Consider the following 15,881-nt stretch of genomic DNA (forward strand, 5'->3'; position numbering starts at 1 on the left):
CCATCCCCATGCTGTTGGGGGAAGACTTGGCCAATCATGTGAAGCAGGCCAAGAGGGTGGGAACGGTCACCCGCAGCCAGGCTAAACAAGCCGTGAGGCCTAGCTCTGTTCCGGAAACTGCTATCAGGACCCAGTCAGAGGTGATGGACCTGGACCTTAGGCCAATGTCTGCAACAGCAGTAGTGGATCCAGTCCCAGAGACCCAGACGGAACCAGTCCCAGAACCGGAACCAGCCGAACAACCAACACCAGACCCTGTGTCAGCACTGAATCCAGTACTTGCAACCTCAACACCAGAGGGCCCCACTGAACCTGAACTGGCAGCAGCCGATAACCCTACACAAGAGGCTCAGCCGGAGCCTGAATCCCAACATAGTGCACCAGCGGAGAGCGGTTCACAGTCAACAGAAACAGCTCCATCCCCTATATTGCTTCCAGAGGGACCAAGCCTAGGTCCACAATCCAATGAGGGACTGATGTCTCCAGCATCAAGGGAACAGTTCCAGACCGAACAGGAAGCAGATGAAAGCCTCCAGAGAGCTTGGACAGCGGCACGGAGCAACCCACCGCCTCTCAGCTCTTCTAATCGATCCAGGTTTGTTGTAGAAAGAGGACTTTTATACAAGGAAACTCTTTCTGGTGGACACCAGGAAGACTGGCATCCTCAGAGACAGTTGGTAGTTCCAACTAAATACCGGGCCAAGCTCTTGAGCTTAGCCCACGATCACCCTAGTGGCCATGCTGGGGTGAACAGGACCAAAGACCGTTTGGGGGGGTCATTCCACTGGGAGGGAATGGGCAAGGATGTTTCTACCTATGTCCAGTCTTGTGAGGTGTGCCAAAGAGTGGGAAAACCCCAAGACCAGGTCAAAGCCCCTCTACAACCACTCCCCATCATTGAAGTTCCATTTCAGCGAGTAGCTGTGGATATTCTGGGTCCTTTTCCGAAAAAGACAGCCAGAGGAAAGCAGTACATACTGACTTTCATGGATTTTGCCACCCGATGGCCGGAAGCAGTAGCTCTAAGCAACACCAGGGCTAAAAGTGTATGCCAGGCACTAGCAGACATTTTTGCCAGGGTAGGTTGGCCCTCCGACATCCTCACAGATGCAGGGACTAATTTCCTGGCAGGAACTATGAAAAACCTTTGGGAAGCTCATGGGGTAAATCACTTGGTTGCCACTCCTTACCACCATCAAACAAATGGCATGGTGGAGAAGTTTAATGGAACTTTGGGGGCCATGATACGTAAATTCGTAAATGAGCACTCCAATGATTGGGACCTAGTGTTGCAGCAGTTGCTCTTTGCCTACAGAGCTGTACCACATCCCAGTTTAGGGTTTTCCCCATTTGAACTTGTATATGGCCGTGAGGTTAAGGGGCCATTGCAGTTGGTGAAGCAGCAATGGGAGGGATTTACACCTTCTCCAGGAACTAACATTCTGGACTTTGTAACCAACCTACAAAACACCCTCCGAACCTCTTTAGCCCTTGCTAAAGAAAACTTACAGGATGCTCAAAAAGAGCAAAAAGCCTGGTATGATAAACATGCCAGAGAGCGTTCCTTCAAAGTAGGAGACCAGGTCATGGTCTTAAGGGCGCTCCAGGCCCATAAAATGGAAGCATCGTGGGAAGGGCCATTCACGGTCCAGGAGCGCCTGGGAGCTGTTAATTATCTCATAGCATTCCCCACCTCCAACCGAAAGCCTAAGGTGTACCATATTAATTCTCTAAAGCCCTTTTATTCCAGAGAATTAAAGGTTTGTCAGTTTACAGCCCAGGGAGAAGATGATGCTGAGTGGCCTGAAGGTGTCTACTACGAAGGGAAATGTGCTGGTGGTGTGGAAGAGGTGAACCTCTCCATGACCCTTGGGCGTATGCAGCGACAGCAGATCCAGGAGCTGTGCACTAGCTACGCGCCAACGTTCTCAGCCACCCCAGGACTGACTGAACGCGCATACCACTCCATTGACACAGGTAATGCTCACCCAATTAGGGTCCAACCTTACCGGGTGTCTCCTCAAGCTAAAACTGCTATAGAACGGGAGATCCAGGATATGTTACAGATGGGTGTAATCCGCCCCTCTGAAAGTGCATGGGCATCTCCAGTGGTTCTAGTTCCCAAACCAGATGGGGAAATACGTTTTTGCGTGGACTACCGTAAGCTAAATGCTGTAACTCGCCCAGACAACTATCCAATGCCACGCACAGATGAACTGTTAGAGAAACTGGGACGGGCCCAGTTCATCTCTACCTTGGACTTAACAAAGGGGTACTGGCAGGTACCGCTAGATGAATCTGCCAAGGAAAGGTCAGCCTTCATCACACATCTCGGGCTGTATGAATTTAATGTACTCCCTTTCGGGCTGCGAAATGCACCCGCCACTTTCCAAAGACTTGTAGATGGTCTCCTAGCGGGATTAGGAGAATATGCAGTCGCCTACCTTGATGATGTGGCCATATTTTCGGATTCCTGGGCAGACCACCTGGAACATCTACAAAAAGTCCTTGAGCGCATAAGGGAGGCAGGACTAACTGTTAAGGCTAAGAAGTGTCAAATAGGCCTAAACAGAGTGACTTACCTTGGACACCAGGTGGGTCAAGGAACTATCAGCCCCCTACAGGCCAAAGTGGATGCTATCCAAAAGTGGCCTGTCCCAAAGTCAAAGAAACAGGTTCAATCCTTCTTAGGCTTGGCTGGTTATTACAGACGATTTGTACCGCACTACAGCCAAATCGCTGCCCCACTGACAGACCTAACCAAAAAGAAACAGCCAAATGCTGTTCAGTGGACCGGAAAGTGTCAGAAGGCCTTTAACAAGCTTAAAGCGACACTCATGTCTGACCCTGTACTAAGGGCCCCAGACTTTGACAAACCGTTCCTAGTAACCACAGATGCATCCGAGCGTGGTGTGGGAGCAGTTTTAATGCAGAAAGGACCTGATCAAGAATTCCACCCTGTAGTGTTTCTCAGCAAAAAACTGTCTGAGAGGGAAAGCAACTGGTCAGTCACTGAAAAAGAATGTTATGCCATTGTCTACGCTCTGGAAAAGCTACGCCCATATGTTTGGGGACGGCGTTTCCACCTGCAAACCGACCATGCTGCACTGAAGTGGCTTCACACCGTCAAAGAAACTAACAAAAAACTTCTTCGGTGGAGTTTAGCTCTCCAAGATTTTGATTTCGACATCCAACACATCTCAGGAGCTTCTAACAAAGTGGCTGATGCACTCTCCCGTGAAAGTTTCCCAGAATCAACTGGTTAAAATCGTCCTTAAGATGTGGAAAATATTGTTAGTCTTTATGTACTTGGTAGTATATTTAGAGATGCATGTGTCTTATTAACTCTGTTTTTCCTAGAGCTCCAGGAAGAAATCCCAGCCAGTGTTTCACCCTAGCTGAGATTTGGGGGGCGTGTCATAAATATAAGGGGAAGGGTAAACACCTTTGAAATTCCTCCTGGCCAGGGGAAAGCTCCTCTCACCTGTAAAGGGTTAAGAAGCTAAAGGTAACCTCGCTGGCACCTGACCAAAATGACCAATGAGGAGACAAGATACTTTCAAAAGCTGGGAGGAGGGAGAGAAACAAAGGGTCTGGGTCTGTCTGTGTGCTGCTTTTGCCAGGGACAGAACAGGAATGGAGTCTTAGAACTTTTAGTAAGTAATCTAGCTAGGTATGTGTTAGATTATGATTTCTTTAAAGGGCTGAGAAAAGAATTGTGCTGAATAGAATAACTATTTCTGTCTGTGTATCTTTTTTGTAACTTAAGGTTTTGCCTAGAGGGGTTCTCTATGTTTTCTAATCTAATTACCCTGTAAGATATCTACCATCCTGATTTTACAGGGGGGATTTCTTCATTTCTATTTACTTCTATTTTCTATTAAAAGTCTTCTTGTAAAAGACTGAATGCTTTTTCATTGTTCTCAGATCCAAGGGTTTGGGTCTGTGGTCACCTATGCAAATTGGTGAGGCTTTTTATCCAACATTTCCCAGGAAAGCGGGGGTGCAAGTGTTGGGAGGATTGTTCATTGTTCTTAAGATCCAAGGGTCTGGGTCTGTAGTCACCTAGGCAAATTGGTGAGGCTTTTTACCAAACCTTGTCCAGGAAGTGGGGTGCAGGGTTTTGGGAAGTATTTTGGGGGGAAAGACGCGTCCAAACAGCTCTTCCCCAGTAACCAGTATTAGTTTGGTGGTGGTAGCGGCCATTCCAAGGACCACGGGTGGAATACTTTGTACCTTGGGGAAGTTTTGACCTAAGCTGGTAAAGATAAGCTTAGGAGGTTTTTCATGCAGGTCCCCACATCTGTACCCTAGAGTTCAGAGTGGGGGAGGAACCTTGACAGAGACTAACCAATTTATTTGAGCATAAGCTTTCGTGAGCTACAGCTCACTTCATCGGATGCATAAAGTGGAAAGTACAGTGAGGAGATTTTATATACACACTTTCCACTTTATGCATCCGATGAAGTGAGCTGTAGCTCACGAAAGCTTATGCTCAAATAAATTGGTTAGTCTCTAAGGTGCCACAAGTACTCCTTTTCTTTTTGCGAATACAGACTAACATGGCTGCTACTCTGATCACTGCCTCAGGACACTCTTCTGACCATTCCCAAGTTGAGGCTCGGGTTGGGTCAAATAGAGGCTGGGCTATTTCTGCATAATTGCCCACAAAATCCCTGCAAAATCCAGTTAGACCCAGAAAACTTTGCAAGCTTTTAACATCCGTAGGCAGTGGCAGGGACTGGATCAGTGGCACTTATCAATTTCCCTTCCCATCTGAGACACTTCCACTCCTAAGTAGGTCACTCTTGTCTGTCCCAGCTGAGCCTTTTTCCCATTGATCTTCAATCCTGTTCTTGCCAAAGCTTGCAGGACCTGCTCAGTTAGTTCCCTCTCTTCCTCCTCTGTCCCTGACATTAGCAACAGGTCGTCTACATATTGTGTGCACCTTGCTGAATCCACCCCCTCCAGAGCCTGTCTCATGTATCTGTGAAAAATTGCAGGGGATTCCCGATATCCCTGGGGTAGGACTGTCCAGGAGAATTGTCTGCTCTCCCATGTGAATGCTGACACAAGGTAGCTAGTGGCAGAGACCAAAACCCATTCGCTATGTCCAAAACAGTGAAAATTCAGAATTGGGGTCCAATACGGGCCAACATTTCAGGGTACGCTGCAACCACTGAGGCTGGTGAATTGGCCAGATCATTTAGTGCCCTGTAATCCACAGTGAGGCGCCAGGTACCGTTTGGCTTCCTCACAGGCCACACAGCAGCATTACAAGGGGATGCAACTGCCCGAATCAGCCCCCTCTGTTCCAATTCCCCAGTCGTTGCCCCCACCTCTGCCAACGCCTCCCGAGGAATAGGGTACTGTTTCTGTGGGGCAGGGTCCCCTCCCTCCATCAGTACCTCCATGCGGCCCCTCCCACAATCCAGGTTATCCTTCGCCCACACAGGGATGTGTTCCCACCCAGCCGGGGGTGGTGGGAGGGCATGTGCCGCCTTAATGGTCATAGTGGCTATCCCCATGGGAATGGTAAAGCCCTGACCGTCCTGCGTTTGCCCCAGTAAACACACCCAATTGGCTAAATCCAGTACGAGTCCCAGTTTGTGTAAATCTCCTGCCCCCAACAGATTAAGCATATCATTACAACCCCACATAATCACCCCTTCCCCCATGATTCCTTTTATTTGTCCCCGCCTCAGGGTTAACTGTGTCTCCCCTCCCGTTGCCCCTACAATTGTCACAGTCCCTTCTGAGGGTCTCCCCTGCCCCCATGTGGTTAAACTGATGGCTGCTCCAGTGTCTATCAAAAAATCCCTCATGGGACTCCCTTCGATTGCCCCCGGAGCGTGGGGCGACCAGATACATCACGTCCTAAACTGAGAACATGGACAGGATGCCTCCCAGGGCACCCCTAAGTTGCAGCACCCACCTCTGTCCCTCCCACTGGTTCATGGCGGGACCGGGGGTCCTGGCACCAAGGGTCCTGGCACCAAAGACATTCCTGTCTCCATGCAATATTGTGTGTCTGGCATTTCAGGCAGTCTCAGTCCCCTGGCCTCTGGGGCCACTTTCCCCCTGATCTGGTAAGATCGTGGGTAGTCGGTTTAGCCTTCAGTCTCTGGATCTGTTGCTCTATAGCTGCCCGCTCGTCCCTGACTACCCTCCCAAAGCCACGAACTCTCCCTCTACCTCCTCCTCTCCAGGCTGACCCACTCCTTTCCACCTTGTATTGATCCCCCGCAGTAATAGCATGGACTGGCTCTTCCCCCTGGCGCATCTGCCTCCACACATCTGCCTGTTCCAGAAACTGGGGTAGCTGATTGGGAGCAAGTTCAGGGTGCTGCAACCTTAAATGCCCCACGAACTGCGGATTGCTCAGCTCCAACCATTTCTCCAGCAATTCCAAACCCCTACCCTGCTCCATACCCCCACCAGGTCCCGGTGCCCCTGCCTGTGGCAGCACCCATGGACCATCCAGGGGATCCACCCAACACCGTGCCCATGCCTGTATGCGATTAAGTGTATCCCGCCCTGTTTCCCCAGGGATTCGCTTCATCTTATTCATCCTCGCAGTACGAGAGTACACCCCAAACAAGTGTTTTGCCACCTGTCCGGGGATTAGAAATGGGTGTGCCACTCCTGCCACATCGATTCCCAAGGTACCTCGTCCCAAAAGACTATGCCATAAGATCACCTGGTCCTCACGAGTTAGACCCTCCATCTCCCTGCCCACCTCCACTAGCCACAGCACAAACTGATCCCAATCATCCCGGGGTGCCTTTCCCAAACGGCCCAGTACTGCCTCCCGGTCCTTCAGGGCCAAGGGGCGGATTTCTGCCTGTTCTACTACTTGTGGGGCATGGTCCCCCCACCCCGCAACCGGGGCCACTATTCCTGCCTCCTGCAGTTCCTCCCGGGTAGCCTCTCTCGCAGGGGCGGTAACTGTGGATCGCCGGCTTACAACATCCACCGGCAGTGGTGGGTACAGTGTTTTTTCAGGGTAGGGTGGTGGAGGTGTCTCCTTCAGTTCCATTAGTGGGGCGGATGGTTTGGGGCCCCAAGTCCATTGCCCCCATGTTTACAATGATACAATTCCTCTTCTAAGTCTCCTACTCTCCCCAGCAGTTCGTCCCTCTCTCTCCGGATTGCCTCACAAGACTCCTCTGTCCGTGCAGCATCCCTTGCCTTCAAATCCGCTACCTCTACTGCTAACACAGATTTTTCTGTTAAAATCTGTTGCTGATCCACAATCCCCTCCAAATCCTTAATGTGTTGGAGGAGATCAGCTTCCCTTTTTACCCAGTATGCCATCTGGCATAAATATAAAGGGAAGGGTAAACCCCTTTAAAAACCCTCCTGGCCAGAGGAAAAATCCTCTCACCTGTAAAGGGTTAAGAAGCTAAAGGTAACCTCGCTGGCACCTGACCAAAATGACCAATGAGGAGACAAGATACTTTCAAAAGCTGGGAGGAGGGAGAAAAACAAAGGGTTGGGGTCTGTCTGTGTGATGCTTTTGCCGGAGACAGAACAGGAATGGAGTCTTAGAACTTAGTAAGTAATCTAGCTAGGTACGTGTTAGATTATGATTTCTTTAAATGGCTGAGAAAATAGCTGTGCTGAATAGAATGACTATCCCTGTCTGTGTGTCTTTTTTGTAACTTAAGGTTTTGCCTAGAGGGATTCCCTATGTTTTGAATCTAATTACCCTGTAAGGTATCTACCATCCTGATTTTACAGAGGTGATTCCTTTTTACTTCTATTAAAAGTCTTCTTGTAAGAAAACTGAATGCTTTTTCATTGTTCGAAGATCCAAGGGTTTGGGTCTGTGGTCACCTATGCAAATTGGTGAGGATTTTTACCAAACCTTTCCCAGAAAGTGGGGTGCAAGGGTTGGGAGGATTTTGGGGGGAAAGATGTGTCCAAACTACGTTTTCTCATGAACCCAGATAAAGTTTGGTGGTGGCAGTGGAAGTGCAGGGGTAAAATAGTTTGTACCTTGGGGAAGTTTTAACCTAAGCTGGTAAAAGTAAGCTTAGGAGGTTTTCACGCAGGTCCCCACAGCTGTACCCTAGAGTTCAGAGTGGGGAAGGAACCTTGACACCATCCTAGCACACAAACCTTGTAATACCATTTCCTATTTCCTACACTTCTTTCCCTTGGGGTCTCCCAAAACCTCTCCCATCTCCTTCTCAATCTCATCCCAGGTGAATCCCTGCACCTGGTATGGGCCCTTATTCTTTCTTATCTGTTTGTTCAAAAAATCCTTTACCCCAGCTTTCCAGAACCCACAACTACCATCACGAGAGTTCGCCATACCCCCTCCAAGCAGCTTCGCGGACTGTTGGGGAGGGGGACTTACAGGCTGCCACTCACCTATCCGATGTGATGTATCCAAGTCACGACACCAAGATGTTAGGGGACTTATTCCTTCACCCACTTACTTCCCTGGTCCTTCTTGCATGAACAGAGAGCAACAATACCCGAAGTTCAAATGTGCAAAAATTCGATGTTTATTGGGGTGAACTCCAGCAAGCTTAAATCCAAGTTCCTTTTTCCTTATTTTCGAATCCCAACTTACTTCCTGTTTGCCCCTAATTTATATTGTAATATTCTTAGCTATACCTTAACCAATCATTTTACTGAAATTTACCTAACCAATCCTAACATATTGTAACATGATTAGCTAACCACTTATATCCCACCACCTTGATTTGTTTGTACCCAGCAAAATTAATGATAAAGTAGACAGAAACAATCACAGTACCAGACAGAGACCATGCAAATAAACAATAGCAAAGTGGGCAAAACAATGCAGAAGTGAGGATTTCACAACTACATCTATAAAGACATAAGAGTTTCCCAGCTGTGTCTATTGGTAAGTGAGTTCTTACCAGACAGAAAACTATCAACCTAAATTTCCTTTTACATCTTCTAGGCTCTTCCCTTTCTCTGGAGGTGATAGATCGGATCCCCTTCCTAACAGACCCAGATTGACTAGTTTGGAATGTGAGGAGGTGACCGGTCGCTTCCCAGCTTACGGCTGCCTCTGCTGCTTAGCCAAAGGCCTTAGCCTAAGCACAGGGCCTCAGACTGTCTCAGTAAGAGAAGGACCTTACACGGGCAGACAGTGATTTTGATTCTTTCTTTTATACCTCTATAACTAGCTAAATGATAAATATATACCTACAAAAGATAAACTAATCCGCCTTGCCTGGTTTACCTATACTGGTTGCAATATTGGAGACTTGGATTAGGATGGGTTGGAGAAGATGGATTTCTGTCTGGCCTCTCTCAGTCCCAAGAGAGAACAACCACATAAACAAAGAGCACAAACAAAAGCCTCCCCTACCCCTCCAAGATTTGAAAGTATCTTGTCCCCTTCTTGGTCCTTTGGGTCAGGTGCCAGCCAGGTTAGCTGAGCTTCTTAACCCTTTACAATGAACAGGATGGTGCCTCTGGCCAGGATGGATTTCATAGCACTGTATACAGAAAGGTGGTTACCCTTCCCTTTATATTTATGACAGGAGCGGTCTTCAGATACTTAAAAGGCTGGGATAAGAAAGATGGAGGAATATTATTCTCTCTTGTCACAGAACACAGGACAATAGGCAATAGGTTCAAACTCCAGCATAGCAGATTTAGATTATATCTGAGAAAAAACTTCCTAACTTTAAGAACAGGAGGACAATGGAACAGACACCTTGGGAGGTTGTGGAAGCACCTTCGCTGGTGTAGCCAGACAGCCAGCCCCCCCTCTCAGACCAGCATTTCTGGGAACACAAGGGAGCCAAAACAACAGGGCACTTAACATCAATTCCAGCACAGCCTTTGAAGCGGTGAGAAGCACAGGTGTGCTGCTCCAGTGTGCCTCTGGGAACATATACAACGATTAGGCTCACAGCAGACAGAGAAGCTGTGACAGACATGGCTCTTAGCCCCTACTAAATAGCGTGATGCACACACCCCAACATCCTAGGTGGGAAAATATTTAACCTAATAAAAGGAATGTCCAGTAGTCGAAACTTATTGTTTCTCTCCCTTGCAAGTGTAAACTACTCTTGCGAGAGCTGGCTTCGCCCTGACAGACCAGCCCCAATTTGGCAGAAGAAAGGAGAAAGAGAATAAAGGAGTACAGAGGTATAAGTAGGGGACCTACAGCATCATGATTTTTGAGTGCTTTTCACTATCTATCTGCTGGTCAGATAAGTGACAGCCTCCCAAGGCTTCTGCAGCTAAGAGGCTCCCTAAGCCTTGTCCCTTATTCGTCTTTCCGTGGAATTGAGTGACCGATCCTGGCTTGGCACCGCTGGAATCGAGAGATGCAAGGAGGGTAAGAAGCACCCACACCTGATCTCCTATCTTTAGTGTACACATATTTTGAAATAGAGCTCTATACTTTGTTTTCTTTCTTTGGGATTGTGGCTTCAGTTTTGTAACTTGTTTGTGTGTGTAACATCTCTACATTTAAATAAGTAGGCACTAGCAATTTTGTAACCACATGATTAGAATCTAGTGTAATAAATTTTGGTAACCATTTGTGCATAAGCCTGACTTGTTTCTCTGGTTTACTGTAAAGCAGCCAACACAATTAAAGAACCTCAGCCGTTTTGGCTCTAAAGCCTGGCCATTAGGTGAGAGTACTAAGAGCCTAGCGTTGAGTTGTGCCGCCTCCAAGGGGCAAACGCTTGGGGCGCCTGTCAGTCAATCCTGGCTGCCCGCTGCGAAGGAGCTCTGAGCTCTAGCAGTTAAAGTCACGGGGGGGGAGAGGCTCTTAGTGCTGCCATTGGGGCACCTGTCCGTCAGTATTGACTGCCCGCTGCGAAGGAGCTCTGAGCTCTAGCAGTTAGAGTCACGGGTGTTTAGGACCTTGGGGCATCCATCAGCCTAGCCCGAGCTGCCCACCGCGAAGGGACAGTGCGTCCTAGCGGTTAAAGTCACGGATGGTATAAAACGGGCATAGCTGGCACCTCACCAAACATCCTTGGCCATCAGCTAACAGCTGGAGGTATCCCAAAGTGGTGGGACATCTCTCTGGGATGGTTTAGACACAACACATCCTGCATCTTGGCAGCGAGTCAGACTAGCTGACCCTTGCATTCCTTTCTAACCCCATGGGTCTATGATTTTATAATGTAAAATCCGAGAGTGGAACAGGTCTTAGTCACACACAAGTTATGAACCTTGAATCAGGGGTAACTGGGTAAAATTTAATGGCCTGTGTTATACAGGACGTCAGGCTGGACGATCAGATGGTCCCTTCTGACCTTAAATCATATGACTCTATCGACAAAGAGAATAAGCCAGGCAATTATATTTACTCTGTTTCACAACACATGAACAAGAGAACATTCAATTACACTGAAAATGTGACCCTCTACCACCGATAAAAGAAAATTGTTTACATAATCCATATTTGTCCTGTGGAACTCCTTGCCATTGACATTATTGGAGCAAAGAGCTTAGCTGAATGGGACTCACAAATGGATTGGCCATTGCAGATGATTCTGCTGGCACCCTTAGTTAAGGCTCTCTGACCCCTTCAATTAGGGGACCTCATTTTCTTTTGTTTATAAGTTTGCCAAACTTTAACGGTTTGGACTTATAATTGCAATGCTGGTTGTCTGTTTCTGGCTGAACTGTGTTTTGAAAGTTTCAGGCAGAACAATTCAGCTGACGACTTGAATGAAGCTAGGAGAGAAGATGTCTTGCCCAAGTTGAAAAATTCTCATAATTATTCCAGTGAGGTGCCTTTCCACCTCAATGCTTTGCAGCAGACAAAAGTCTGGTAACAGTCCATGCACCCCCACCCCTGTTAACAGCTACAGCCCTATATTGCAAGAGGAGGAGGTGACAGTCCCTGTGCATTAACACAGCTGACTCCCGAGGTCTTTACTCAGTTCTTACTCCAAGGGGAATTTTGCTTCAGTGGGGCCTGAGCAAAATACAGGGCATGGCCTCCGAATCTGGCCTTGTATTGTACATCTACTAACACATTTCATCACGAAAGATCCACTGTGCCAGTAAACCACAGCCACCTCGGGGCTTGAGGCCATTGGCAGGGGCAGGTGGGAGTTCACAAAAAGGAATGATATTTTGGACAGTCATACTGGAGGAAACTCACCCCTGTGGCAAGGGCCCTGGGGTGTTTAATGGCTGTGCAGAGCAGAAAGGAGAACAGACTTATTCGCAATCCCATGGCACCCACGTTGCACTGGGTTTGTCGAGTAGATGAGCTCTTCAGCAAGAGATACATACCTGTGAATTGTGAGACTGACGTGTCTTCCCTGGGAATCCCCCGCAGGTAGCCGTGTCCCACACCTCTCTCACCCCAGCATCTGCAGCAGCGTCCCGCGCCGAGAGCCGACACGGGGCATGCACCGTTTATAATAGAGCTCTGTGCAATCCCAGGGGGGCGCTCAGCCTCGAGGGGCGAAGCGGCATTTGGATGTAAACAGGCTGGAGACTGGAGACACTTTAGCTAATGTCTTTCTTTTCACGCCTGCGCTTCTGTGTTTTTTTCCAGCGTTAGGAGTAAACAGTAATTAAGGGACCTTCCCAAAGGGAGATGAGAACTGTGGGGGTCTCCGCTGAGTCAGAGAGGAATTGGCTGCTCTGTGTAGTTGTGTATATTTAAAGATTAAAGTTGATTAGGAAGAAAACTAGGGATAATGCCTTGGCCTCCGTAGAGTCTGATACCCTGTAAATGCCCAGGATGGCTGGGTAGAGAGTAGACTGACAGATCTGGAGACAGATGACTGAGGGGAGACATGAGCCATTTCTGCAGGCACACAGGGCTGCCACTAAGGGACCAGAGATCAGTAATTCTCATCAAGAACTATCATCATACTGTGCAGCACCTTTCACTGACGGATCTTGAAAACATTTAGCTACGTAAAGTCCCTATCATTATACAGGTAGGTAAATTCAGGCAAAGGGAGATGTGACTTGGCAAACGTCCCACAGAGAATGACAGACAGAACTCATGAGTCCTGACTTATCTATTGCAAGCACCATCTCTCCATAAGTAACTGAGTGCATGACAAGAGGGAAATGGACTCATGTTTTAGGAGGGCCTGTTCGTTGGGTGGGTGTGACAAAGTTCCCTGGGGTGTAACCTGGAACTGGAATACCGCTGAGTCCTCTGATTTCCCCATCTGGGATCCCTCTCACACTGTGAGGCTATGGGAAGCTGTTATTCTCTCCAGGTTTTTCATTTTCAACAGCCATACACAGACAGACAGGGACACACCCAGCTGCAGTTACGTGACTGCTTCCATGAGCCACTCATGAACCAACAATAGTGAGGCTCTAGCCAGTTCCTCTCAGTTCCCCAGCCTAAGACCCCAGAGCTGCACTGTCTTGCCCTTGTCAGAAGACTGACCAGTGTAAGTTTATTACCCAGTCTGCCCCTCCCGCAATGTGGAGAAGACAATCCACCAACTCAATTTCCTGAGGAGATTTCCCTTTTGTATTTCAAACAACACACTGTTTTAGGAAAAAAATAGAGAAAGAACAGATTTATTCAGTACAGAAAGATAGATTTTAAGTGACTAAGTAATTGCATACAGATCAAAGTTCGTTACCTCAGAAATAAACTAAATTGCAACGTTTGTTCTATACACTAGACAGGATTTGAATCAAGAAGTGTCTTACCCTGATGGGACAAACAGCCCACCAGTCTTCCATACACAGGCTAGAAACCCCTTCAGCCTGGGACCACAGCCACAGTTCAGTCCTTGTTCCTATTTCTGGGTGTTGCATTGTGGGAGAAGTGAGGCCAAGTTATGATGTCGCTTCCCCCTGTTATAGCTTCTGCCATGTGGAGGGAACTTCATTTTTCTAAGCAAAAGCCCCCTGCACAATTAGTGGGTAAGTGCAGGAACAAGATGGAGTCCAGTGTCACATGAGCTAGTCACATGCCCTTACACGCTTCAATGAGCCATAGCAGGGGCCATTACCCATATCCTGGCTAGAATGTACACAGGACAGTTGGTCAGGTGCGGATAAACTTCTTCTAAGGCCTATTGTGTTTCTTAATGGGCCATTACCCTGAATGATACATCCACAATGTGCTGGCTAGACTGGATGTAAACTATATTGTGGGTGTTACCCAGGAGCAAACACATCTGAAATACTGGTAAACAGTTACAGGTTTCAGAGTGGTAACTGTGTTAGTCTGTATCAGCAAAAACAATGAGGAGTACTTGTGGCACCTTAGAGACTAACCAATTTATTTGGGCATAAGCTTTCGTGGGCTAAAATCCACCTCATCAGATGCATGGAGTGGAAAATACAATAGGAAGATATATATACACAGTACATGAAAAGATGGGGGTTGCCTTACCAATTCTAACGAGACAATTCAATTAAAGTGGGCTATTATCAATAGGAGAAAAAAATCACTTTCATAGTGGTAATCAGGGTGGCCCATTAAAAACAGTTGAAAAGAAGGTGTGAGTAACAGTACGGGGGAAAATTAGCATGGGGGAATTAGTTTTTAGTTTGTGTAATGACCCATCCACTCCCAGTCTTTATTCAGGCCTAATTTGATGGTGTCCAGTTTTCAAATTAATTCCAGTTCTGCAGTTTCTCGTTGGAGTCTCTTTTTGAAGGTTTTTTTGTTGAAGAATTGCCTCTTTTATGTCTGTTATTGAGTGTCCAGGGACGCTGAAGTGTTCTCTGACTGGTTTTTGAATGTTATAATTCTTGATGTCTAATTTGTGTCCATTTATTCTTTTGCATAGAGACTGTTCGTTTTGGCCAATGCACATGGCAGAGGGGCATTACTGGCACATGATGGCATATATCACATTGGCAGGTGAATGAGCCCCTGATGGTGTGGCTGATGTGTTTCGGTCCTGTGATGGTGTCCCTTGAACAGATATGTGGACAGAGTTGGCACCAGGGTTTCTTGCAAGGTTTGGTTCCTGGTTTAGTGTTTTTGTTGTGTGGTGTGTGGTTGCTGGTGAGTATTTGCTTCAAGTTGGCCTGTCTTCCAAGGTCTGTGAGAGTGAGGGATCGTCCTTCAGGATAGGTTATAGATCCTCGATGATGCACTGGAGAGGTTTTAGTTGGGGGCTGAAAGTGATAGCTAGTGGCGTTCTGTTATTTTCTTTGTTGGGCCTGTCCTGTAGTAGGTGACTTCTGGGTACTCTTCTGGCTCTGTCAATCTGTTTCTTCACTTCCCCAGTGGGTATTATAGTTTCAAGAATGCTTGATAGAGATCCTGTAGGTGTTTGCCTCTGTCTGAGGGATTGGAGCAAATGCGGTTGTATCGTAGAGCTTGGCTGTAGAAAATGGATCATGTGGTGTGGTCTGGATGAAAGCTGGAGGCATGTAGGTAAGTATAGCAGTCAGTAGATTTCCGGTATAGGGTGGTATTTATATGACCATTGCTTATTAGCACCGTAGTGTCCAGGAAGTGAATCTCTTGTGTGGACTGGTCCAGGCTGAGGTTGATGGTGGGGTGGACATTGTTGAAATCCTGGTGGAATTCCTCAAGAGCCTCCTTGCTATGGGTCCAGATGATGAAGATGTCATCAATGTAGCACAAGTAGAGTAGGGGCGTTAGGGGACGAGAGCTGAGGAAGCGTTGTTCTAAGTCAGCCATAAAAATGTTGGCATACTGTGGGGCCATGTGGGTATCCATAGCAGTGCTGCTGATTTGAAGGTATACATTGTCCCCAAATGTGAACTAGTTGTGGGTGAGGACAAAGTCACAAAGTTCACCCACCAGGTTTGCCATGACATTATCGGGGATAGTGTTCTTGATGGCTTGTAGTCCATCTTTGTGTGGAATGTTGGTGCAGAGGGCTTCTACATCCATAGTGGCCAGGATGGTGTTATCAGGAAGATCACCGATGGATTGTAGTTTC

Source organism: Eretmochelys imbricata, chromosome 1 (genome assembly GCF_965152235.1).
Source record: "Eretmochelys imbricata isolate rEreImb1 chromosome 1, rEreImb1.hap1, whole genome shotgun sequence".
NCBI classification, from domain to species: domain Eukaryota; kingdom Metazoa; phylum Chordata; order Testudines; family Cheloniidae; genus Eretmochelys; species Eretmochelys imbricata.